This window comes from Gymnodraco acuticeps, unplaced genomic scaffold (genome assembly GCF_902827175.1).
Source record: "Gymnodraco acuticeps unplaced genomic scaffold, fGymAcu1.1, whole genome shotgun sequence".
Classification (NCBI taxonomy): domain Eukaryota; kingdom Metazoa; phylum Chordata; class Actinopteri; order Perciformes; family Bathydraconidae; genus Gymnodraco; species Gymnodraco acuticeps.
In genome coordinates, this window is record NW_022992057.1 from 58,171 (window position 1) to 85,168 (window position 26,998).

Sequence of the window (26,998 nt, forward strand, 5' to 3'; positions counted from 1 at the left end):
AATGTTCCTCAAGAAGAAGTAGAAAAGTATTATCAAAATATAATACGGTAAAAGTATTCATTGTGCAGATTGGTCCATTTCAGAATAATATATATGATATGATTGATCATGAAAGTGTTCTCAAAGCTGGTGAAGGTGCAGCTAGTTTGAATGACTTTGTATTCTGCAGGGTAGCTGGTGAATTTACTCCAGGTGGAACTAAAGTCTGATTTAACACTTGATTAGATTTCACATCATTCATCCACATCTATGAAGTAACTAAAGGTATTAAATACTTGTAGTGAAGGAAAAGTACACCGTGTACCTCTGACTTATGTTCACTGCCAACCTAAAAGTACCTCAACAATAGTAATCAATGATGTTTTGAGAAGTTATTTGGCTGATTGTTTTTATATCGGCTCAGCCAGGTTATATGGGAGGCCCAGTCTACGTACACCCTAAAAACAAATGCTTGGCTTAACAAAGAGAATCAAGGCAATAGGTTGCATCGATGGTTATTTAGTTAAGACAACTTCTAATGAAATGTTGTTAAAGCAACAAAGTTATTTGAGTTAGGGGAAAAGGCGTTTCCTCTACAATCAGGTGTTTTCAATTACCACTTACTTAATAATTGGTAGCATAAAAACAAGTTTTAAGTTGATTACTCCAAAAGTTCCAACTTGTTTTACCGTATGATTTAAATGTAATCTTAAGTTGTGTATACTTAATTACCACATGTTGAACATGGACAGATGTTTTTAAGTTGACAGCCATTTGTAAATTAAGTTGCTCCAAATAATATTGTATTCAATAGGGTTTTCCTTTTAGCTTATTCATGTTTTTTCCTTTAAAGAAAGAAATTAATTGATTCCACAACAAAAATATTAGGCAATTCACTTTTTATTTTTGAACTGCAGTTGTTTATTTCAACACATGATGGTTCATTCAGGAGAGTTTGAATTTCAAGTTGTATTTGAATGACAAAATATGACACTCACCTTAAAATGTCCTTTGTATATTTCTATTTGTCTTAACTGTGGGAACTTGTCCAGGCATCTTGAGTGGGAGTGGACTTGAAATCCTTAACTCAAGGTGTAGAACAATAAGTTATCAAGCCAATTGCATTACAATACCTCAACTTGAATTTAGGTTGAAGTCAATTAACGCAGAAATCAGAGTTCAAATGAGACAATATTAAGTTGATGTAATTACCAACATTATTGCGTCAACACAACTTATAAATTAATTTTTGCAAATTATGGGGGGATTTTGGGGACTTTATCTAAATCAATTAACTCACATTTTTATCTTGCAACCCGTGCATTTAATTAAGTGGAGATGAAAGGTCGCTTGAATTGGGTTTTTAGATGTACAGATCACTCATTTTTTATATTAATATTAAACTTAGTTTTATTTTCTTCAATTTTTCATCCTCGTGTAAAATGCTATCACGAAACACACATTTGGTTGTTTATAGCATAAAGAACATCTGAGTTAATGTGAGGTAGGGAAATAATCATTTGAGTATGTGCATATAAATATGTAATTTACAACAGCTGTAAGATGTTCTTCTGACCAACGCTGACCTCATTTTGTATGTTGATGGGTGGGTTTTTCTGTTGTTTCAGATTCTGCTGTACTCCGTTCCGGACCAATCCCATGTCTCAGCACAAGCAGCAGAGCTCATCGCACTAACTGAAGCCTGCACGTTTGCAGAAGGCAAAACCGTGACAATTTACGCTGACTCACGCTATGCTTTTGGGGTAGTGCACGATTTTGTGGCTATTTGGAAGTGTAGACAATTTCTGCAAGCAGTACAGACCCAGTTTCCCTAAGAAATTGGGTCTGCTTATTTTACCTGCTGACTCAGCCGCAAAGGAAGAGTCTGATTCCTCTCGCACCTCACACTCATTTGTTAGAATCCCTGTCTCCTCCTTCACTGACAACATGTCGTCACTTCAGCAGCTAGCTACACCAGTTGAGAAGGCTCAGTGGAAGGCTGTTGGGGCTGTTTTTGACACATGGGTTGGACAATGTGTCAAAAGGGGGGGATGTTAGAGGCTATAAATCAGGAGTGGTTCACAAGGGGGGTGAAGCATGCCTAATTTGCATTATGCAGGTAGTCCAGTAAAGGTTACAGGACCCGGAGCACATCCACCTCCCAGCAGGCCATTTGAGCACCTAATGCTGGATTTCATTGAGTTTAGCCCATCAGAGAACATCTTAAATTAAAGAGGGAACGGCACAATCAAAAACAAACTAGCAAAATGCTGTGCAGACACAGGTCTGTCATGGACACAAGCTCTGCCCATTGTGCTGATGTACATGCGGATGTGGGAACGAACACGGAGCCAACTCAGCCATTTGAAATCCTTTTTGGGGCTCCTCCACAGATTGGAATCAAGGCTCCAGGATGTCCTCTTTCCTCCACAACTTTGTGTGAGCATGCTATGTTGCTATGTTGTATGTTAACCTGTCATCCACTTTAGCGACTGCCACTGGTCCACTTAACCATCTCCAACCCGGCGACTTCGTGCTGGTCAAGGATTTCCGGAGAAAGAGCTGGAAATCCAATCGTGGGCAAGGTACCTACCTGCTTCTGGTCAACCAGACAGCGGTCAAGGTCGCCGAGAGAGAGAGCTACGTGGGTCCACGCCAGCCACTGCAAGGTCGTAGTCACAGGAAAGGAGAAACAGAAGTAGATGACAACAAGTGATGTGTCCTAGTCACCAACAAAAGTAGATGACAACAAGTGATGTGTCCTAATCACCAACAAAAGTAGATGACAACAAGTGATGTGTCCTAATCACCAACAGAAGTAGATGACAACAAGTGATGTGTCCTAATCACCAACTTGCACCACACTTGCACTACATACACTACACACAAGGTATCACGAGCGAGTGCCAGCTGAGCGGTTCCATATGCCTCTGGTTCCTCGTTTGTGTTATCAGTGTGCGAAGTCTGTCACAAAATCGACCGAGGGAATACACACACACACCCCATGGAGCATTCCCACCTCGTGATGACGGCTCGCCTGGGAAAACGACAACGCAACCGTGAGCAATACTACCGGAGAGCCTGGACAATCATAAAATGGTTCCTCTGCATACTTGCCATGATAGTTGTGTTAGGACTAGTCCTATATTTTATGTATCCATGGTCAGCACACAGCATGTCAGCCAAAATCGAGGTATCTAAGAGGTACATGGGGAGAGCAGGGCGAACCACGTGGGCAGAGGGGCTGGTCAAGACAGGGATTGGTAACATTACTCTAAGGGATGGGGAAGATAGCACAGTGCAGTTACGGTGTTTACAATATCTCGTATTGCATATTCAGTGTCCCTGGAAGAATCCTTTCTAACGTAGTATTCCCTGATGTTAACCATATTTCCCTCCAACTGGCCTGGCCCAGTGATGTGGGGTTTAGCTCGCCACAAGATTACGGTTGGTTGTGCGGCGACAAGCTCTATCAAGTTCTGGCTCCCCTCTGGATAGGTACATGCACTCTAGTGGATTTGAATCCAGTAGTCACTGTCCTCACGTCCTTAATGTACACGACACATCATTACCCAGAGTTCCAACACCACGAACACCACAAGGTAAAAAGCCCATAACATAGATACCTTACACGTTCGGCTAGAGAACCTCACTTACGAGACGACGCAAGGCTTCCAGGCATTGCCCCCATTCATAATAGCCTCTAGGAATATGCTCATGCAGCACCAACTTGCTCTTGACCTTTTGTTCGCCTCAAAGGGTGGCATGTGTCATGTGATCGGTGACTCCTGTTGCACTTACATTCCCGACGCCACCAAGAACATCCCTGACACCGTGCTGCATCTTAACAACTTGTTAGCCGACATGAAAGCGGATGACATATCCAACGCAGGCGGCTGGGACTGGTGGTCCTGGCTTACATCGGGGGGGGTGGCAAGCATGGCTGGCTAGGATAGTTACACCCCTGGCGATCATTTTCGGCCTATTAATCAGTTGTACCTGTTTGAATATCCCAATACTGAAGAAAGGCTTTTCCAGCCTGGTATCTTTAGCTTTCGTTCAGTATACTGCTATTCCATTACAAGACAATCCTTTGCGCCACAGTGAGATAGACCAGCTAGAATCAGAAGAGTCTGATTCCGACACTACAATATAATCAATATAATCATGTGAATCGAGTGTACTCTCCTCTTATGCTTACATTATATTGGAGTCTGTCCTCCACAAAAACAGCCAGTTTTCTATGATATATTTGGGATGTGTTTACTTAAACCAGTGATGGAGTGTATTCATTGATGTGTTTATTATCAGTCTATCCTGTCATTTGTTTTTTATTGATCAAGTATGATCAAAAGGGGGGAATGTAGTGGAAATTGTATTATATCCTGATATGTTTAAACCAAATGCTTCTCATTTGGTTAGATGTGCTGTTTGCCTCTATCTACTCTACTTCAAGGCCACAGCTGCTATTATGAATGGACTCACACATAGTCACACGAGAACTTGCCTTTCCTGAGATCTACAGCTCAAGGCCAGGTGTCTAATAACAATGTGACCGTGTGAAGACAGATTTCTTACCTTCTCATCATTTCTGCTATATAAGCTTTGCTCCTATATTGAACTGCGCACACTCGCGCAAATTATTCTATACTCTGTGGGACCTGTGTCTATATTTATTGTATTGTAATATATATATATTTGAAGCTTCAAATAAATACCAGAAAGACAACTCTGTCTGATTCACCATTTATTTGATTTGATCACTCTGACTTGTACTCTACAGTATTGGGGTTTTTAGATTTCCATAACAATGTATACACGGAAGCAGGTGGTGGGGGGTGTGCTTAAACAAAGCAGAATATATTTGGTGTTATGTAAGGGAAGTATGGAGGGAAAAATAAGTGATTTTAAGTTTGGGGTGACAGGTGTTATGGAAATCTTAGACCTAGTCAATACTGTGGAGATACACAAGTCAGAAATATCAAACAATAAATGGTGAAACAGACAGAGTTGTCTTTCCGGTTATTTATTTGAAGCTTCAAAGACACAGGTCTCACAGAACACAGAGTATCCTTAGAGAGTGCGCGCAGAGTAGAAAATGCATACAGGTTATATAGGATTTAGTCAGTTCAACAACATTCCGTCACTTATTAGGAGGGGCCCTGGCAGGAGAGATAAGCTTTCCAAAGGAACTGAAACTGTCAATCACTAATAGATTGAACCAGGGGCCCGTTCAGCAAGAGGGAAGTGAGGAAACTTGTCAGCAGCAGATGGAGGGCTAAGAAATGGGGAACTTGATTATAAGACAGGGAAACTAACAGGAACTTGCCCATTGCCCTGCGCTTGGTACCCAGCCCCCTCATCAAGTTCAGACCTTAGATGACCTTAAATGTCACTTTCCAGGGAGGCAAAGGACATGAACTAAAACACATCACCCAGACCTTACTTCGACATTTTAAAGGTCATGAGTGTCAATACATCCTTACAGACACTGTTGCAAAATGCTGACAGAGGTTTTAAGCTGAAATATATTATTATAAGAACTGCTGAAAGTGCTGACAGAGGTTACAAGCAAAACACATCATTCTAGGAACTGCAGTTGATGTGTCCATGTAAGGTAAAATATAAAGTCTGCACTAAAAAAAAACTTTAAACTACATATATGCAAAGTTTGCCATTACACGGAGTTGAGTGATCATGTTATATTAAGGTTTAGTTTGGGAGAAGGGCGGAGGGGAAGAGGGGGGGGGGTGTGGTGTCTGAATGCAGGGGTGTTGAAAGATGAGAAATATAAAGAAATGGTAAAGGAATGTATATCCAAACAAGGAAGTATGGATGTGGGGGAGGAAGGAGTATGGTGGGAGAATTTAAAAGGGAAAATAAAGGATAAAAGTATTAAGTATTGTCGTGAGCGAGGGAAAAAAGGTAGAGATAGGGAGAGGAGGTTAAAGGAGGAACTGGAGGAAGAGATAGAAAGGGGGGAGGATGAGGTAGGTAGGGATTGTTAACTGTGATGGTTATTCTCGCGTCCAGGAAAGAGAAGCTTAAAAAGGAGACTAAATGGAGTCTCTGAGATGTTTTCAAATTGGTACTTTAATTAATAAAAAAGGCACGGTAAAGTCACAAACAGGATTTTTGACATTTTACATTCATTGCTTACTTCCACATGCCTTTTCTCCTCCTTATCTCTTTCATAACTTTATATGTAATACATGTTAACGGCGTCAATAGCCACTTTAATGATACTAATGGGCGGTAGTCCCGGATGTCGTCATGAAGGATTTTCAGAATAAAAGCTTGGTATTGAGAACTTCCGGTTTTTTCCAGAATAAAATAGCATTTAAACTGACGGTATGTTTAAGGTAGATTATGCCATAAAACATTGATTTTAATTTCTAACAGTCCCTCCTTACACATCTAAAAGGTGTGTATAATACTGAAATCAATGAGTTCTTAATCTGAACTCTGCATAGTACATAATTCATATCAAAAACATACAATCAAAATGGAATAGTGCGAATATCCTCAATTTTACAAAAATACAAAAATACTTTGTGTTCAAACATAAAAGTTTTCCCTTGTGCATAACTTCTAGTGTTAACATTCAATATGGTTCTTCAAAATAGCAGCAATGGCTTGGTATCAGAACATTTCTTCCTCCCTCCTTTCACAGAAACCGTTCTCATAATACACTCAGTGTTAAGGCACTTGTTTTTACAAAGTGAAAATAAACTACCCATTTTAGAATAGTAATGATTCGAAAATACATGAAATCTACCATATAGAACAGTGAAAAATAATAAAAATGAAATAAACTATCTTGGAATAGTATAGTATAAGTAAATTGAAATGGATTCACTCCATTTTAGCATTTTATTTTTGCTCACTTCTTCACATGATTTCATCATTTAAAGAATCACATCGGCTGGACATTCATTGAACAACCTCATCTCTGAACATCCATATCGTTTAACATCATTCAAACTAACTCATCATTTTCATCAACATCTGTATTGGGGTGGGCCGTCTTGTTCTACTAGCATTTGTAACTGTCTCCTCATGAGAAATGTACCCTCCCTCCTTTCATACCATTTAAGGTATGAAAGTAATATGTTCTCTAGAAGAGGCCGTCATGATCAATCGGTATTTTAGGACATGGAATGAGTGCTACATTTCGGCCTCCCCTGGTCGCCCCTATGCTATCCTTTTACCCTGGAGCCTAAACTCCCCCTGGGACTGGTCTCTTAGCCCTACTGGCTTTGGGGTGGTCTGTTCTAATACAATGATAAAGTCCCTGAAATGGTGTGAAAACCGGTGGAATATCAATAACTCATTATACTAATTTATTTTCATTTCTGGTCTACTTAAATAACTATGCTAACCCCCTTTAACAGTGTGTGGAACCTTGGGTGCTCTAACAAGGACTTCAAAAACAGAAGTCATTTCATTAATGGTTTGTAGTTCAATTCAGGAATTTTCACTCATGGCAGATATGTTTCTCCTTTAAAGGGGACCTATCATGCAAAATGCACCTTTGGACGTCTTTTATACATGAATATGTGTCCCCGGTGTTCCAGGGAACTCACCAAGTGTCAGAAAACACAACCCTCTCTATTTTCCTCCTTCGCCAAATCTCTAAAAAAGTGGCTGAAACGGATCTGAAAAAAACGGATCCAGATTTCAACACTTTCCTACGTCACAAAGAGACGTGCTCCGCTTATTGGTCAACTCTCCACCTATCAGGCGAATGAGCCACGGCCACGTGCATTGCCGGGATCAATACCAACCATCCGGGAGCAGGCCAGTGAGGACACATCCAATTTTGAAGCTGTAAGTTTTTATTTAGCGGTATTTTTCCTGATAAAGCTATCTCTAGCTTGTAGTATGTAGCATGTAGCTTCGCCGTATCAATGTCGCCTCAAACCCAAATAGTAATCGGTTAGGTGTTTATATGTTTTTATAACATTTTATATTGTACGCTCCGCAGTCTTTGCTTTGTCTTTTATTTTAATTATCAGGCATTTGCTAACATGTTCAGACATACTGCCGTAATGGCGATCTGTGTGAAGGCTGTAAAGCCACGCCCTAGCCGATAACACAAGTATTTATTCTCCTATTTATTAGTATTTTGTATCCTCTAAAATCATATTGAGTAAGTTATAATAACAAACGTAATCTTCTGTAGGTAAGTGCCGTTTTTTCCAGCGTTATATGTAAAAGCTTTTGTGATTGTAGTCTGTAAGAACGATCAGATATCATCGATCTGTAAGCTACGCTACGCTAATGAGACATGCCGTTTTTTGCAGCGTTATATGTAAAAGCTTTTGTGTGTTTACTTGTTTGCGCACATGAATATAAATGGGGGTGTGTGAGGATACAACACTGTGTATGTATGCGAGGGGGGACACACACCACGAGTAAAACGGAGCTAAAGCCCCGTTGGTATGTTGTTGTTGACAAGGCCTTACCTAGCAACAGGCTAATTAGTGGCTAGCACTCATTACAGTCAGTCTACTGAGCTCAGCCCCTCTCCAACACATCATCTGTATTGAGTCAGAAACACAGCATGCACGTTACGGTTCAAAACTAACTCAGATTGGAAAAGGCTAAGCAAAGAGCTTTGCTAAATAGAGAGTTTTAAGCCCCATCTTTTGGGATTTCAGACTATATTTATCCAAATAGTATTTTCTCATCCTGAATACTAAATTGAGATGATTTTGTTCTAACTATGTTTTCTTCTTTACAGGCCAGCACCTCACATACTTACTAATTAGTGACAATTTGTACATCCTTTGCTATTATTTACATTTTTTTTTATCATGGCGGAAATGAAAGACTGTACCTGGCAGCCCTGCACTACAATGAAAACGCTGAGCGTGCACAAGCCAACTTCCACTGGAAACCCTCTGTATAAACTGCAGTTCCCAAAGGCCAGGAAGGGAGAATGCAGAGCAAAACCAGTAAAGACTGACCCCACATTCCGTAAGTGTTTAAAATATTTATTATACAACTATTTACAAATATAAAATTAGAAAGAACTTTCAGTTTTTTACATGCATATACTAATCTAAACCACATTTTTTGTTGTGCTTTTTTTTTAACATTGCACAGGCTACGTGGCCAACTTGATGGACCTCATCTTCGACCAAGTCTTTGTGGACCCTGCACCATTATGAGCGACCTGACAGGGACGAGGTCATCGCCGGGTATGCTACACGGTTCAATTTGGCTGCTGTCTGAACCCAACATCGACATTTTGCGGATCAGGAAACTCCTGCCTCCTTGAGGACAACGCAGGCCGGAATCACCACTCTGATCCTGCGTCCAAGGAAGCCCCAGCACCAGCTCACAAAGCTTCTGTAGGCTAGATACCTGTGACGCCTGAAATCATTAAAAAATATATTTAGTGTAATGTATACAAAATACAAGTACATTTCGTTTTTTTTGTATGGGTTCAAAGAACCGTTGATTTTGACAATAAAGTTCCGAGTTGATATCAAATGTGTCGTGATTATTCATGTTTGGATGGGTAAAGAATATTCTGATTTCAAAAGCATAAGGTTGTGTGTGGACTTTTTTTGTCGTACACATGGGTGTGTTATGCCATTGCTGTGTAATAATATATATATATATATATATATATATATATATATATATATATATATATATATATATATTAGGGGTGTAACGGTTCACAAACCTTTCGGTTCGGTACGTACCTCGGTTTTTTGGTCACGGTTCGGTTCGGTACGTTTTCGGTACAGCAGAATTTTTTTTCACAAAATAAAACATATATATATATATTTTTTTTATTATTATTAAACTGTGAATAATGTATTCACTCAAATAAATACAAAATATAATAAAAATAAACATTAAGGTGCAGCATTTCGATGAACTGAAATAATCTGTATTTGAACTTTACTGTAGGCTACTAGTACTCACAAAACATAAACTATTAGTTTTGGGTTTTTTATTTTTTATTAAACTGTGAATCTTCACTAAAAAAAATATAAAATAAAATAAACATTAAGGTGCAGCTTTTCGATTCACTGAAATAATCTGTATTTGAACTGAACTGTACTAGTTCCTAAGCAGCCAGCTTGACATTAGGACTTGCTTGTCATTGTATTTTCATGTTTTTTTAAAGAAAGATGAACTTGTCCACATTGCTTGCTGAAATGGCAGATCTGCTGGCACTAACAATGTCTCCTGCTGTGGAGAACACCCTCTCTCTAGGGACAGAGGTAGCAGATACAGCCAGGTAGCGCTTTGCTAACATGGCAACATAAGGATATTTGGTGTTTGTAATAGCTTTGGCTCGGTCTGAACTTTCTGCGAGTGGTCGAGGCTTAAATGCTAGTGGGAGTTGGGTTTGCACTTCAGTCTTTTTTCTTTTGGTACCGGTGATATTCACGTTCGGGTGATGCCTTTTCAAGAGTGTGCAAGTTTGATGTATTGCCAGCCGCGTAACCAATTTTAGTTGAACAATGCCGACAAACAGCTTTGGTTCGGTCCACCTGCCTTTGTCCGTCATCCTTGTACGTAACTGCGAAACCAAAATGTTCTCAAACCGGAGACTTCAATGATGCTGGAGGATTTTCGAGCTCAACTTTATCTGCGTTCGCCATTTCGACAGTTCCTCAAATTACTGACTACATTTGAACGCATCCCTGTGACCAGCTCTCATAGTATGCCTCTCATCCAATTAAATGACTTGCTCGCTCTATGACGCGTTGAACCCAATGTGAGCAAATTACTCTGAATGCTGCGACGCAGCACCTGAGATTACTTCCAAAAGTTGTTCACGTTCTCAATTTTTTACGTTTAACGTTATATTCGTTCGGTACACTTCGGTACACACCTGTACCGAACCGAAGGGCCCGTACCGAATAATTTCGGTACGGGTACGTGTACCGTTACACCCCTAATATATATATAATAGTACATGTACAATGAAAGATTGCATAAAGCCATATACACCAGTATTTATTTCCATGAACAATATTAGCATTCGTTTTACAATTTCAGTCAAAAGAAACAAACCACTCACTGCTCTATTTGCCTCAACTGTAGTCCACCATGTTCAGCTCTGTAAATATTCAATTCATTCTGCAGGGAGAACACATTCAGGCACACAGGCTCCAATCCAGGATGGTCCACCATACAGGTTACAGAGTCCTCAAGTTCCTGCATCCGTCTTGACACCTAGTGTGATAAACATATTGAATGACATGTTAAAAATGCATTCTCTAAACAGACAACTTAGTGAAGCTATCAAAAATGTTACCTGTGGTATCGCCATGCAGCACACATTCTCCGGTTCAGAAGGCATCGTGGCGCAATTTGCACATGTACACCTGTAGAAAGAAGTCAATAACTGAGCTTTTAAAAACACATGAAACTACACACACTGCTGACAACTGAGGTGTTGTTGGAGTTATACTTTTTATCACCCTAAGTTATTGAACTTTCCAACGGTTGTTGCACGATGTTGGAAGAAAAGGGCTGTAAACTATTAATAAACGCAATGAGGCCATTGTATATATGCTGAAAATATGAATGTCTCCCTTTATAAATATATATATGTATCGCTGTTTTTGCGTTACAAGCTCTAAGTTATAAACTGTACACATTGCATTCTTGCTAATTAGCCAAAATATGAACGGAATAAGTAGCAATCATCGTAACGGAGTAAAATAAATAGGAACAACAGCTTGTCAACTAACCATTCAGAAACGTCCTGCTGCAACAGAGATCTTTGCACCTCCACCAAAACCTCCGCTGCTTCAGGGTCAGTCTCTGGATCAAATTGATAATACGCTTGAACACACTGCTCATTGCTCTGAGATGACATGTTTATTCCACACTCGTAATCACAGCAAGCATGTTAACGTGACTCTCACCGGCTCATGCCCCGCTCTTCTGCAGGGGGGCGTGGTCAGCTGCTGCTCAGAATTTTCAAAGACAGGCTTGGAAAAGAGCGAAAATGAGCGAAACGAGGCATGGCTAAAAAATGATCCGTTTGGTATTTTGAAAAATAAAATGTATAAATATACCTTATATAGGTATGGTCATACACTATATCATTTAAATATAGCATGATAGGTCTCCTTTAAATAACATCTCTAAATGTCAGGTCATCACTGATTAAATGGATGAGCATTAGGAGGTGGTGGCACTTGTCTTTTAAAACTCATACTCTGGTGCCGTGCGCTCCCTCTGAAGCTGTAAGTAAGATTTAAAACATCTGCAGGGTGGGTTGAGCAACCCCTTCTCCCTGAACGATATTTGTTGTCGAAAATATGCACCATTAAAATGAGTGATCCAAGGCCCCGCATGTATTACTCCCAATTATACTAGTTTTTCTAAATTAAAATCTTCAATCGCTCTTTGCCTAGTGTCTTTTTAAAACTCTACATCTTGGACGACAAACAAATGTTGTTTCCACCTTAACAGTTCTCCTATGGTAATAACCATGCTACAATGGTGAAACCAATACTCTAGATTGGAATACTTTCTTTGGCTTGGTCCCAGCTCTACCTTTAACATTTTCCATTCAAATAAAGATTTGCCTGCTATCTATATTGTAACAAATTAAATCTTCCCCAAATCCTCACATGAATAAGAATCTCTATAAGAATAATTTGTTTATATTATGAAAAGATTGAATAATATGTTCTACCCTCAGTGTGTTTTTAGGATTATTTTCTAATAAGTGTGTTTATGTGTAAACTCACTCACTCCTGTGTTCCTTCTCTCCCCCTCTGGTCGTCAAGCCACGACCCCCTCACGTTCTGCTGGCCCATGCCAACTCCTCTGGTTCTGTGTTCTCCTCCATCCTTCTACACTGTTGCATGGAGTGGTGTATTCTGCTCTCATGTCCCACACTCCGCTATTGTGCCAAATCTCGCGGCTCAGTTTGGAACTTCATGTCCTGTTTGAGGGACCGATGAGAGTTTGCCTCTTTGTCAGCATGCTGGTTTGGTTCTGGATGCCTCAGGTGGAGATGGTTCTGGATGCCTCAGGTCGTTGTTGGTTCAGCTCGGGTTGTCTGTCTTTAAACCGGAGGAGGAGGAGTCTCCTGTGGTGAGGTCATTTGTCTGAAGATGGGGTCGTAGCATTCTGACAGGCAGAGAGAGAGAGAGAGAGAGAGATCTCGGGCCGCATTACCTATAGTTAATTCTAACACACTGAGGTAAAATATATCCAATCCTTTCCACTCTATTTCCTAATCTTACTATCTGTCTTAGATGTTAAATGTCATCTAAACCCAATTAATGTCTACTAATGGTTGTGCCATATCCCTAAACATTGTTTCCACCCACTGTTAACATGGCTACTCCAAATAACTCTTTCAGGAAACCATTTTCTTCTATAAATTAAAAATACCTACATGTTTCAAGCACCACATATTTCACACACTATAAAAGAACGTCCCCATATTTTCTCCATTACTTTAAATCTCACTGTTATTTAGAACATAAGTAACTTTTGTTACTGAACATATCTGCAATGTCGCCACAATCTGCTGGGGAATTTTGTTCATAGAGTTTGTCCGACAGGCCCGAAGGGCAGCAGCCTCATCCGTGGCCGAGGCAAAGCAGCGGGTGTGGGAGAAGTTCGGAGAAGACATGGAGAAGGACTTTCGGGCGGCACCAAAGTTGTTCTGGAAAACTGTCCGACACCTCAGGAGGGGGAAGCAGGGAACCATCCAAGCTGTGTACAGTAAGGATGGGACGTTGTTGACCTCAACTGATGGAGTGTTAGGGCGTTGGAAGGAACACTTTGAGGAACTCCTGAACCCGACAACTCCGCCCTCTATGTTAGAGGCAGAGCTGGAGTATGACGGGGGATCAACACCAATCTCCCGGGGGGAGGTCACTGAGGTCGTCAAACAACTCCACAGTGGCAAAGCCCCGGGGGTGGATGAGATCCGCCCGGAAATGCTGAAGGCTCTGGGTGTTGAGGGACTGTCATGGTTGACACGTCTCATCAACGTTGCGTGGAAGTCGGAAACAGTACCGAAGGAGTGGCAGCCCGGGTGGTGGTTCCCCTTTTTAAAAAGGGGGATCAGAGGGTGTGTGCCAATTACAGAGGCATCACACTACTCAGCCTCCCCGGGAAAGTTTACTCTAAGGTACTCGAAAGGAGGGTCAGGCCGATTGTCGAACCTCAGATTGAGGAGGAACAATGCAGATTCCGTCCTGGTCATGGAACGACGGATCAGCTTTTTACTCTCGCAAGGATCCTGGAGGGGGCCTGGGAGTACGCTTATCCGGTCTACATGTGTTTTGTAGACTTGGAGAAGGTGTATGACCGAGTTCCCAGGGAGTTACTGTGGGAGGTGCTGCGGGAGTATGGGGAGAGGGGGTCTCTACTCAGGGCCATCCAATCTCTGTACTCCCAAAGCGAGAGCTGTGTCCGGGTCCTCGGCAGTAAGTCGGACCCATTTCCGGTGAGGGTTGGCCTCCGCCAGGACTGCGCTTTGTCACCAATCCTGTTTGTAATATACATGGGTCGGATTTCGAGGCGTAGTCGTGGGGGAGGGGGTCTGCAGTTCGGTGGACTAAGGATTGCACCACTGCTTTTTGCAGATGATGTGGTTCTAATGGCTTCATCGGTCTGCGACCTTCAGCACTCACTGGATCGGTTCGCAACCGAGTGTGAAGCGGCTGGGATGAGGATCAGCACCTCCAAATCTGAGGCCATGGTTCTCAGCAGGAAACCGATGGACTGTCCACTTTAAGTAGGGAATGAGTCCTTACCCCAAGTGAAGGAGTTCAAGTATCTCGGGGTCTTGTTCTCGAGTGAGGGAACAATGGAGCGTGAGATGGGCCGGAGAATCGGAGCAGCGGGAGCGGTACTGCAGTCGCTTTACCGCACCGTTGTGACGAAAAGGGAGCTGAGCCAGAAGGCAAAGCTCTCTGTCTACCGGGCCATTTTCGTTCCTACCCTCACCTATGGTCATGAAGGATGGGTCATGACCGAAAGAACGAGATCGTGGATACAAGCGGCCGAGATGGGTTTTCTCCGCAGGGTGGCTGGTGTCTCCCTTAGGGATAAGGTGAGAAGTTCGGTCATCAGGGAGGGACTCGGAGTTGAGCCGCTCCTCCTTCGCGTCGAAAGGAGCCAGTTGAGGTGGTTCGGGCACCTAGTTAGGATGCCACCTGGGCGCCTCCCTAGGGAGGTGTTCCAGGCACGTCCAGCTGGGAAGAGACCAAGGGGTAGACCTAGGACCAGGTGGAGGGATTATATCTCTTCGCTGGCCTGGGAGCGCCTTGGGATCCCCCAGTCAGAGCTGGTTGATGTCGCCAGGGAAAAGAAAGTTTGGGGCTCTCTGCTGGAACTGCTATCCCTGCGACCCGACCACGGATAAGCGGGAGAAGATGGATGGATGGATGGATGGATGGAGTTTGTACGTACAAAGCTGTACTTGTGGGTTAGTAGCCTGTTTCTACTGTAATCATTTTCAATAATTGTGCTCAGGTCACCGGTCGGTTGTCCATAAACTTAACAGGGGTGTTTCTGGCACAGACTAAAACATGGATCCAGTGTATTTTTAGATTCCCCTAATCTGTAAATTCACCTACATATCCCAATCACTTAAACCCATCTCATCATTTGATACAATAACTGCATATATGGGGGGTGAATCATCTTGATTGTAATCGCCTCACCTTTGGGACCGAGTATTTCTAACTCCTCCTCTTGTTGCTCAGCTGATCTTTTGGCTCTAGGGATAAGTGAAACTCTCTGAAACACAGCTGGAGTTTTGTTAGTGATGTGGGCATTCTCTATGAGTGGACTAATGGATCCATGTCTTACTTGATATTGTACTCCCCATCCAACCAGAAAGGTGCCAAGTGTAATGAGCACAATCAACAATGCTATTCTGACTCTTATCCCTTGGGGACCCCACAATAGCTCTGGCTTTGTTCTTGACATCATCTCTATTTTCTCCCTTGGTGTCAGTTACAGAATTTAAATAATGAGTACTATAATAACGTATACAAAAATTGGACTCTTTTTCAGATGTAAAACAAAAATAGGTTTTCACTTTAGTGTACTATCTATAAAAATCTATAGACAATTCGTCTTTTGAGCTGTTTCTATCTTTATCTTATTTCTATTTATTGTTTTGTTCCAGCTCTGCCAAATCAGTCCTAACTCCCAATAATGTTCTGGAAGTTGCCAGTGAAGGGTGACAATGTGTGAGGTGGTGTCAATTTGCTCCTTTTTCTTTACCTTTAAACCGGAGCGCGTGTGAAGTTCGTTACAACTTCTCACTGTTCCGTCCACCGGTGATCAGCTCACTGTCTTTTGTGAACTTTCACCCTCACCCAATCACCTGGCCGAACAGGAGTCTCGTCTGGTATCTCTGTAGCTTTCTTAGCCTGTGTACACAAAACTTGGATAATATTACTCAGCGTTCTGACATATTCATTACTTTTATTCGTCTAATATCTAAAACTGGACCACTCCCTCCTTGGAGGAGGCCCAAGCTTTGGCATACATTTTGTCGTTATGAGACCTATTATATACTACATGTTATTATTTATTAACTACAACGTCACTGAAATCAATATATCTATATAATCATGACACTCCCTCCTTTGAGCAGAACATGCTCAATTAATATTGCAATGATTACCCTATTCTGAACAGGACATGTAAAACCCATAACGTTGCACAAAATAAATATAACTTCTCCGTGTACTCATAAGGTGTACAAAAAATATTGTATGATGTATGGCTTTCTGATGGTATAAAAACATATTCACTAAAATCTGCCATTAGCACAAAAAATGGTTTACTTGTTGCAATAATGGCTTGTCCTGGTATTATGCATCATTGTTGCTGCGAAAAACAATACCCCTGGTGTCGCTAATGCGTCTCAATAATTCTAGGATTAGAGGATTGTTTGATACTGCTGAACAAAGATATAATAAAATAATATTTCTCTAAACTAGAGAGAAAATGCGAACTATTCTCACAGAGGGTGACATGCATGAAGGGCTGGTGGCCCTCACTCAAAATGAGATAGTGCCTTACGCACTACATTATAAATCAGTAAAATTACTCAAGAATAAATAAATAAAAACTGATTCTTGAAACTGTTGTTAAAACCCTACAACTTCTTCATCCAAGCTCTCAATCAGTGTTATGTTATTTAATCTGCAGCTCATTGCCTTAAAACAGATACTTCAGACCGATTATAAAATGGTGTTTATGAGAAAAATGTAATCTGACTCCATAAATCACATAATTGTTTGACTAAAAAAAAAACTACACTTCCACTAACAATAAATGAAGTTCCCCTTTAAACACAGCCCCGGTCTTCTGACGGGGTCTATCTATGTACTGGCTGGAAAATGTTGTGCCAGTCTCTGTCGCTCTGTCACTGTTCTCCCGCTAACAGTCACTCTCTAGTTCTGCTGGGTTCTTGTTGACTTCTTCACTGGTTTGAGACAAGCGACCCTATCGGACACCTCCCTTTGTAGCCAGACTGTCACCACAGCAGAAGCGAGTTTCTGTTTTTAGGTCTCAACAGCTCCACGTCAGGTGTATTGCCGCCCCTTGAACTGCAGTCGGTGTAAACAGGAGGATTTGGTATGGATCCTCCGTCTTCATATTTTTTGGTGGAAACCCGTCGTCTTGACCTCACTAGCTGTGTGGACACAATAGTTTTCTGTGTGGGGGAACAACATCACTCGTAATCTCTTTCCTTCTCATAATTACAAAAATAGTCTGCTAAATGTTCTATTCTGTGGATGCTTTATGTGTAAATGCAAATGCTACTCTCGATTTTGTTTTTACATTAAACATTAAACCTCTCCCTCCTGTGGTGACAGATATGGCTCAATGTAGCTGGATTTCAAAATACCCTTGTGCTGAAGATGCATCACCTGGTGGTCTGGCCCTCTGAGCTTCATCATTGTTGTGGTTGATACCAGGGTGTCAGTGGCATTTGGGTCATGTTTGGCAATGCTGTTCGTCTTTGACATCTCTGGGACCCCTGCCTCCGTTGTCATCATGGAAACCTCCTGGTTGTTGGTTCTGCTTCTGATTTTCTGGCACTATCTGAGATTTAACAGTTTGAGGTGTCTGCCCTGCATTCTCTGGTTCTTCCTGAGCTTGAATTGTTGGAGGTGTCTGCCCTGCCTTCTCTGGAAGTTTCCCCTCCCTTCTCCAAGCTACGGTGTCTTTTGTTTTTTCTGCTATGTCTTCCCTCACTGGCAGGTCTGCTACTCGGACCACATTTATGCTGTGTGCCAATAGGCTGGCATATTCCAGATGGAGTATCAGACTTGTAACTCTTATAAATCTTTCTTCATCTTCACTCCATATAGTTCTTTTAATTGGAAAGGTTAAAGCATCTGATCAGATTATTACCCTTTCCTTGATATCTGCAGTTGAGCCTGGCTCTGCGTCTGGTCTCAACTTAGTTTCTTTCGGTGACATGCTCTCTTCCTATTCGAATGAATATTATGAAGTTATCAAAGATTAAGCACCAATCTTCTGACTAGCACCGTCGTTCCTGATCAGTAATATCCTATGTCATCCGAACCTAACTTTAAATCTGGGCTTTTTAAGTTTTTCTTTTCATTTTATAGATTTTTTATTTTATTTTATTTTTTATGATTTTTAAAAAAAATAATAAAGTTAATTAAAAGATACAAATTATGCAAATTTTAAAATCTGAAATGATAAAATAAAAAATTGTACAGTGTATGGTTTTGACTTTAAAATATGAAAATTAGAAATCTGGTGAAAATCTAAATCTACTGTGTATAGTGCATACCAAAGTGTATGAAATTATGTAAATGTCATTTGTGTTAGCTTTAATCAATTGGTGTTTGAATATTCTACAGCCTAGTTTGAAAGTTTCTCATCTTTTAATTAGAAACCACTTTGTAATTCTGTCCTGGTGATTTGCGCATGTGTTCATTCATAACACTCAAAATCAAGCTTCAAAATGTTATAGTATCTTTGTAATAATTCTGTATTACCAGCAGAGTGCGCTGTTGTAATTTCCAGCTCAATCCACTAGGGATAGCTGTTGCAAAACTGACCTCTTTTTAACAAGAAGAAGCTTATTTCCTTAAAAATGAGAAGAAAATTAGAATATGGTTAAACAACACAGCACATAACCGCCAAAACACATTTGCAAACAAGAATATCTCAAATAAACCGCCAATACGCACTTGCAAACAAGAATATCTCAAATACAGACTCCTACAAATATCAAACTTCCCACGGTAAGATAACCTGTCTATTTTATAGTTCCAACTCTGCCAAGAAATATGATTTGTCCTTCTCAAGATGGAGTGCCTAGGCTCATGTGAGTAGGACTGAGTACTTTCAAATTAGCATTTCACGAAATGGCGACTGCCATTGCTCATTGTAAACACGAGGACAAGACGGCAACTGATTTTCCAACCTTTGACCTGAAGAACAAAGGGATTTGAAAACACCTCGTGGCTCTCAGAGCGGAGTTGAAATAATGAGGGTGATCTTTTAATTCTCAACACAAAACAACACTGCAGTTTAAAATAACATTTATGTAATTTACAATTATAAATGGGCCTTATACCCTTACGTCACAGCCTTCAACCTGTGTACGTAATGTTTTGACTTTAAGAGCCAGTATGGTTATCTCCTCTGTTTAAACACGCTATCATGGGACAAAGTAAGGCGCCAAGCAAACACTATTAGCAGAATATCGTCTCTCTAACGCACGAATGTCGCACTCCATGTCGTAATCCACGCGCAATGAACAACCACTGAAAGCTTCAAACTTTTCAGGCCTTTTCCTCAAAAAGGACTTTTTTTAATAAGAAAGCCCCTTGCTGTAATTAAAACACTCACTCAACTGTGTTCTTGTCTCAACCAGTCTCCACTGATTAATGGCCTAGAACCATTCACGTTTAAATTAGGACGTAACAAGAAACACTTTAAATGATTGCCATCATCACACAAAGAACTTGTAAAAAGTAAAAACAGCCTCACACTGTCCTTAACACAAACACTCACTCCACTTTGTTCTTGTCTCAACCAGTCGCCACTGATTAATGGCCTAAAACCATTCACGTTTAAATTGAGACGTAACAAGAAACAATTGAAATGATTAGCCTCGCCGACATGTAATAACAGACAAACAAATAGCATGCAGGGTTAAATATAAGAAAAATAAGTAATTTGAACTCACCCTGCTTGTGAAAATGCAACGCCACGTGTTATGATTGTTATTGTTATACATTTGGTTGTTTTAACATTAATTTCCCAGCTATTTTCAGGAACCGGAAGCAGCCGTCCAACACACAGTCCTAAGATTGTTCTGCATAAACTATTGAAGAATTTTGACGTAACAGGTTTCTCCTTACCGTGGTTTGAGCTCTCTGTGTGTCGAACGGGTTTGCCAGCGGCTCCGGACAACAGCCGCGTGTATAGTCTCTCCCGGTGCAACGAGAATCACGTCGGGGTCATTCCAATTGTTAACTGTGATGGTTATTCTCGCGCCCAGGAAAGAGAAGCTTAAAAAGGAGACTAAATGGAGTCTGAGATGTTTTCAAATTGGTACTTTGATTAATAAAAAAGGCGCGGTAAAGTCACAAACAGGATATTTGTCCGTTGGAGAGAAAGTCTGCAGCTTCCTCTCCAGTTGCCGGCCGTGCAGAAGAGAGCGTACAAGCATTCGTCCTTCCCGCTTCCTCGCTGTTCGCTCCTCCTCTCCGTGAGCTGTAGTGACGTAAGGGACTTCCCCCTCTCGTTCGTCTGTGTCCGATATCGCGTTAAACAGAGGATTTCGACATTTTACATTCATTGCTTACTTCCACATGCCTTTTCTCCTCCTTATCTCTTTCATAACTTTATATGTAATACATGTTAACGGCGTCAATAGCCACTTTAATGATACTAATGGGCGCTAGTCCCGGATGTCGTCATGAAGGATTTTCAGAATAAAAGCTTGGTATTGAGAACTTCCGTTTTTTTCCAGAATAAAATAGCATTTAAACTGACGGTATGTTTAAGGTAGATTATGCCATAAAACATTGATTTTAATTTCTAACAGGATATAGGGGAGTATAATAGGATAAAGGCAGAGTTAGGGGTGATGGAAAGGGAGAGGTGCAATGGGGCGATAGTTAGGAGTAGGGCGAAATATTTGGTGGAGGGGGAAAAATGTACAAGTTTTTTTTTTAGGGATAGAAAAAAGAAAGCAAGGGAATAGTGATATAAAGCAGGTTGAGGGGAAAGAGGGGGAGGTGATATCTGATATGGTGGGGATAGCGAGAAGGGTGGAGGAGTTTTATAGGGAATTATTTGAGGAGGAAGCAGGAGACAAGGAGAGTATGGAGAAGGCATTAGGAAGTATGAGGGCGGTATTGAGCGATGAGGGAAGGGATTTATGTGAGGGGGAAATTAGGGAAGAGGAGGTAGCAATTAATGGGATGGGTAGGAATAAAAGCCCAGGGCTGGATGGGTTAACAGCGGAGTTCTATGTGGAGTTCAGGGGGGAACTAGTGCCAATCCTACAAAAGCTGTTTAAGCTATTTGAGGAGAGGGACAAACTGCCGGTTGGACTGTCAACAGGGGTGATCACAATTTTGTATAAAAAGGGAAGTAGGGAAAATGTAGGGAACTATAGGCCGTTAAGTATGCTTAATAGTGATTATAAAATCTTAGCACGGGTGCTGTCAAATAGATTAAAGAGGGTAATTGGGGTAGTGGTGGGGAGCACACAGGCATACAGCATACCGGGGAGGAATATAAGGGACACAATTAATTTTATGAAAGGAGGGAAAGGGGGAGTGGTGGTTAGTTTAGATTTAAATAAAGCTTTGATAGGGTGAATCATGATTATTTATGCGGGGTTTGGAAAGGGTTTTATTGGGTGGATTAAACGTATATATAGGAAGGCGGTGAGTTGTGTAAAGATGAATGGGATTGTCACTAATGTGTTTAAGTTGGGGATATCTGTCCGGCAGGGGTGCCCTCTCTCTGCAATGTTATATGCGCTGTCGGCGGAGCCATTGGCGGGCCTGCTACAGCAAAACGAAGAGGTGAGGGGGGTGTTAGTGCCGGGGGGGGAGGTGAGTTTGGTGTATCAATATGCGGATGATACAACGATCACGGTGAGGGATATGGAGAGTGTGGGGGTATATGGAAGGGAGTGTAGTAGGGGGAGTTGAGATAGGTTTAAAGGAGAAAAAGGATTATTTTAGGGTATTGGGGATTAATGTGGGTTTAAAGGATAGAGAAGGGAGAGATGTACAATATGAGGTGATGCTAGGGAGCATAAAGAAAACATTAAACTTCTGGAAGTTACGAAAGCTAAAGTTGAGGGGAAAGGTGGTGGTGGTGAATGGTTTGATAATGAGTAAGTTGGTGTATGTGATTAATGTGTTGGAGGTGCCAGAAAGGGTAATTAAAGAGGTTAATAAATTAGTGAGTGATTTTTTGTGGGAAGGAAAGGGTGTTAGGATAGCGAGGGAGGTTTTAGAAAATGATCATAAAGATGGGGGGCTCAAATTAGTTAATTTAGAAAGGAAGATAAAAACAATGAGAGTGAAAACAATGATTAAATATCTGAATGATAAGGAGAAGCACATATGGAAGGTGTTTCTGAAGGATAGTATACATAAAGGTGGAGGGTGTGGGGATAGTGGGATTTTTATGTGCTTTAAGAAAGGGTGGTTGAGTGGGATGAGTGAGTTTCAAGGGCAGGTGATGAGAGCATGGGGAGAGTTTCTGGTGAATGTGGGGTATGAATGTGTAAATAGGAATCAGGTCTGGAAACAGCCTATATTCCAGAACAGAATGATAACGAAAGAGGGGGAGGTTATTTTTAATTTACCAATGTGGAGGGCGGGTTTCAGGGTGATAAGGGATTTGGTGTATGAGTATGTACCGGGGTTTATGAGGGCACAGGTGATTATTGATGACGCAAGGGGAAGGGATCTGTTGATGGGGAAATGGACGGCAGAAAGTCTGCTTGAAAGCATTAAAGAGGGGATGCCGGGGGAATGGAGGAGGTTGATCGAAAGTAAGAATGTGGGGAGTGGGGATATTAATGTGGTGTTATATGTGGGTGAAGGGGTGATGTTGCAAGACTTAAGCACCAAAAGGATATATGGAATCCTGGGGAAGGGGGAGGCAAGGAGGCCTGCCTCGGAGAAAGTGTGGGAAAAAGTTGTGGGTGGAATGGATGTAAAGAGAATATGGATGAATCTGAGAGTGAGAGGGAATAATGTAGAATGTGAACATTTTGATTTTATTTTGAGGCACAATAGGGTTTTTAATAATTTAATAATAAGTATGTTTGATAAGGAGGTGAAGAGAGAATGTGATGTGTGTAAGGTGGAGGTGTACAATTGTATGCATGAGTTCTTTGAGTGTGGGGATTTAAAGGTGTTTTTTGGGAAAATGAAAGAATTGATATGCAGATGCTGGGAAGAAGGGATGATGAAGTGTATGGAATGGAAGGAATTGTGGATATTTGGGTGGAAGGGTAAAAGGGAAGGGTGCAATGTTGGAATGTTGAACCTGTGTTTAAGTCACGCAAGATATGCGGTGAAATTGAGGAGGGATGTGGCACACTATGAGGGGAAAATTGTTGGGGTGTGGGGAATAATGAAAAGGAACATAATGAGGGATATGAGAATGTTGCATGTATATAAAAGGAAGTGATGTTTTTGCTGAGGAGTTTATAGAAGGATGTTCGTTAATTGAGATACATGATGGAAAATTGAAGTTCAATTTTGAAAAAAATGAAGATATGATCTAGAAAATGATGGGTCTGAAAGAGAAAAAAAATAAAATGTGAGAAATTCTTTGTAAATATTGTATAACAATGTAAAATATAATTGTTTTTTTCTATAAAATAAAAGATTTTTTTAAAAAAGAAGCCACTAGGGGCGTAGGAAGTGTGAGCAGTGTTAGACGGAGCAAATTGTTTGGTGCATTCTTCGACATAGAAGTTACAGTTGGATACTGTTTATTGTTTTATTTGGACGAAACCCTCCCCCAGCAGCACTGCTGTCTGGGGTGGAAGTCCCATCCGTGAGAGATGGCTGGAAAGCCGGGTATATCTGAAGAAAAAGACGTGCATACAGGAATGCAGGCGGGGAGCAGCTGGAATGCGGAAATGGAGGCGGAGGACAAACGAACAGCGGAGAAAAGAGACGGAAAAGCAGTGGCGTAGCCAGGAATGATTGTGTGGGTGGGCCTGGAGAAATGTAGGTGGGCCAGGGGGAGACATATTAAGCGTGGGGTCTGAGCTGAAACTTCATTAATGATTTTTTAATGCACTAATAGAACATAAGCATAAATTAGCAGTGAAAACAAAAAACATAGGCACGGCGGCCTCAGAATGTGAGTAAAACTGACATCCACATAGGGATGGGTATCGTTAAGGTTTTAACGGTACTACTACTTTTTTATCGGTTCTTTTGGAGAAAAAAACAAGGTAAACTAATTGTGAACAAAACTAACATTGCTTTTTATTTAAATTAAATAAATAATATTTCACATCAAAAGAAACAACAATGTTTTAACAAATGGTATTAAATAATCTGATGATAGAATTGTAAACAGAATAGCTGAAACATTAACAAACGAAATAACTCTGTTACCTCTAATCATTAACCCATGTTTGTATAATGTAGTTAACTCTGTGTGTTGCTGCTAGCATACATAACATACCTGACGTGGAAACGTTACTCGTGGACGGGGCTACAGAGCTGCTAGAAAGACAGTCGAACCCGGTGCATTCCTCCGTCTGAATGTGGTGCACTTTTGCTAAATGTTTTGACAAATTGCTCGTGTTACCGCCCTTACATGCTAAACACTTATTGCACTTTTGGTAACGAGTATTGTCCACATCGACACGGCTATAGTTTAACCAAACCTCGGAGCGCGTTCTCTCCGCCATCTCCTCCGTGTGTGTGTGTTGCTGCATGTAGCAGCTGCGTGTGTGTAAACTGCCCCGCCCCCTCGCACACAGACGGGGGAGAGATCTCTTGTCTGGATTGGAAAGATCTAAAATACTAAAAATAATCAGACGCATTTTGCTGTCTTTTTGCATGTTAGAAACGGAGTTGGCGACACTTAAACTGCAATGATACATACGACATATATCGGGGGCCACAGGTTGTTTATCCTTGACAGTGTGCACAGTGGGCACACACTGAGTGTTTTCATATTCAGCAAATGTGTACACGCTAAACTGCAGACCTCAAGAAGAAATAATACTTTCATTCACTCACGACAAAAGTTACTTTACTTACTATGAAAACTCACGGTAAAAAAATGCACTCCCTATTCCATTGTCATGAAGGTGGAATCTAACTATATCCAGAATAAGTTTTATTGGATCCAGGCTAGAAACATGTTTATTTCTGCTGTAAAGTTGGGCATTTTAACATGGGGGTCTATGGGAATTGCTCCTTTTTGCATCCATCCCCTGTCGGCCACTAGATGAACTGCAGTTTGTGGCACTTCGTTCTGCATGTGGTGAGGAAAGACGGAGAAAGTGTGGAAGTGGGGAGTTTAAACCCCGCTACCGCAGCTGTTGCAGAGGAAGCTGTGAGCGCTACAGAGGGAGCTGGGAAGAAGAAAGTGGAGGTGGAGAAGAAAAAGAAGGTCTTCTCGCTGAGGTACATCTACGCAGGAAGAGCGGAGAGGGAAGCGGAGGAGGCCAAGAGGAAGGCAGGGTAAGGTGTGTCGGGAGAGCGGCCGCCGACAGGCGGAAATAACCCGGAAATGGCGGGCGGAGAAGAGAAGACGGGAGAGAAGACGGAGGATAACTCGAGAAAGGAAAGCGGAAAAGGGAAAGCTGACGGGGGATTCCCCAGCGGCTACAACGAGGACAAAGAAAAGGAGAAGGAGAAAGGAAGAAAAGAGAAAGCGGGAGAGAAAGGGAAGGAGGAAGAGGCGGCGGAGGAGGAATATCGGCAGGATTTAAAGCTAAAGGTCTCAGTGGAAGGTGGAGCAGTAAAGATAACGATGATGGACATGCTAGTGGGGGTGCAGGAATCATGTGGGAGAGTGCTGGCATGCAGAATGAGGGAGTATGAGGTGACCATGAAGAGGGGAGGGACACACTGTTAGAGGGGTTGAGGATAAAAGGGGTTTTGGTGAGTGCGCGTCAGTTGAGAGACAATGAAGTAACAGTGTCTTTCATGCACTTGCCGTCTTACATTAATGATGGGGTAATCTATGGAAGGCAGGGTTCTTACACCTTTTCCAAAGTCAAATTCAAGCACTTTTCAAGCATTTTCAAGGTGCATTTTCCAGCTTTTCAAGCATCTTACAGCTGTTGTAAATTACATATTTATTATACACATACACAAATGATTATTTCCCTACCTCACATTAAATCAGATGTTCTTTATGCTATAAACAACCAAATGTGTGTTTCGTGATAGCATTCTACACGAGGATGAAACATTAAAGAAAAGAAAACTAAGTTTAATATTTCAAAATGAGTGATCTGTACGTAGACTAGGCCTCCCATATAACCTGGCTGAGCCAAATAACTTTTCAATACATTATTGATTACTATTTTTGAGGTACTTTGAGGTTGGCAGTAAACATAAGTCAGAGGTACATGGTGTACTTTTCCTCCACTACATGTATTTAATACCAACATCCGGACCCATCCCGTCCGGACCAGGATATTCTCAAACTTTTACACTTGAGCCTCACCAAAAATGACTTTGCGTTTGACGACAAAACGTACCTACAAATTAAAGGTACAGCGATGGGCAAAAAATTTGCTCCAGCCTTTGCGAACATATACATGGCCAACTGGGAACAAACGATTCTGCCCACATGCCCTAAATCCTCAGACTGTTACTTCCGATTCCTCAACGACATCTGGGGCATCTGGACCCACACAATGGAAGAGTTCAAAACATTCACCGACCTACTTAATAGTCCACCCGTCGATCAAAATCACGTCGGGAACCAATGCCAAGGAAATCAACTTCCTGGACGTCATCACGTTTAAAGA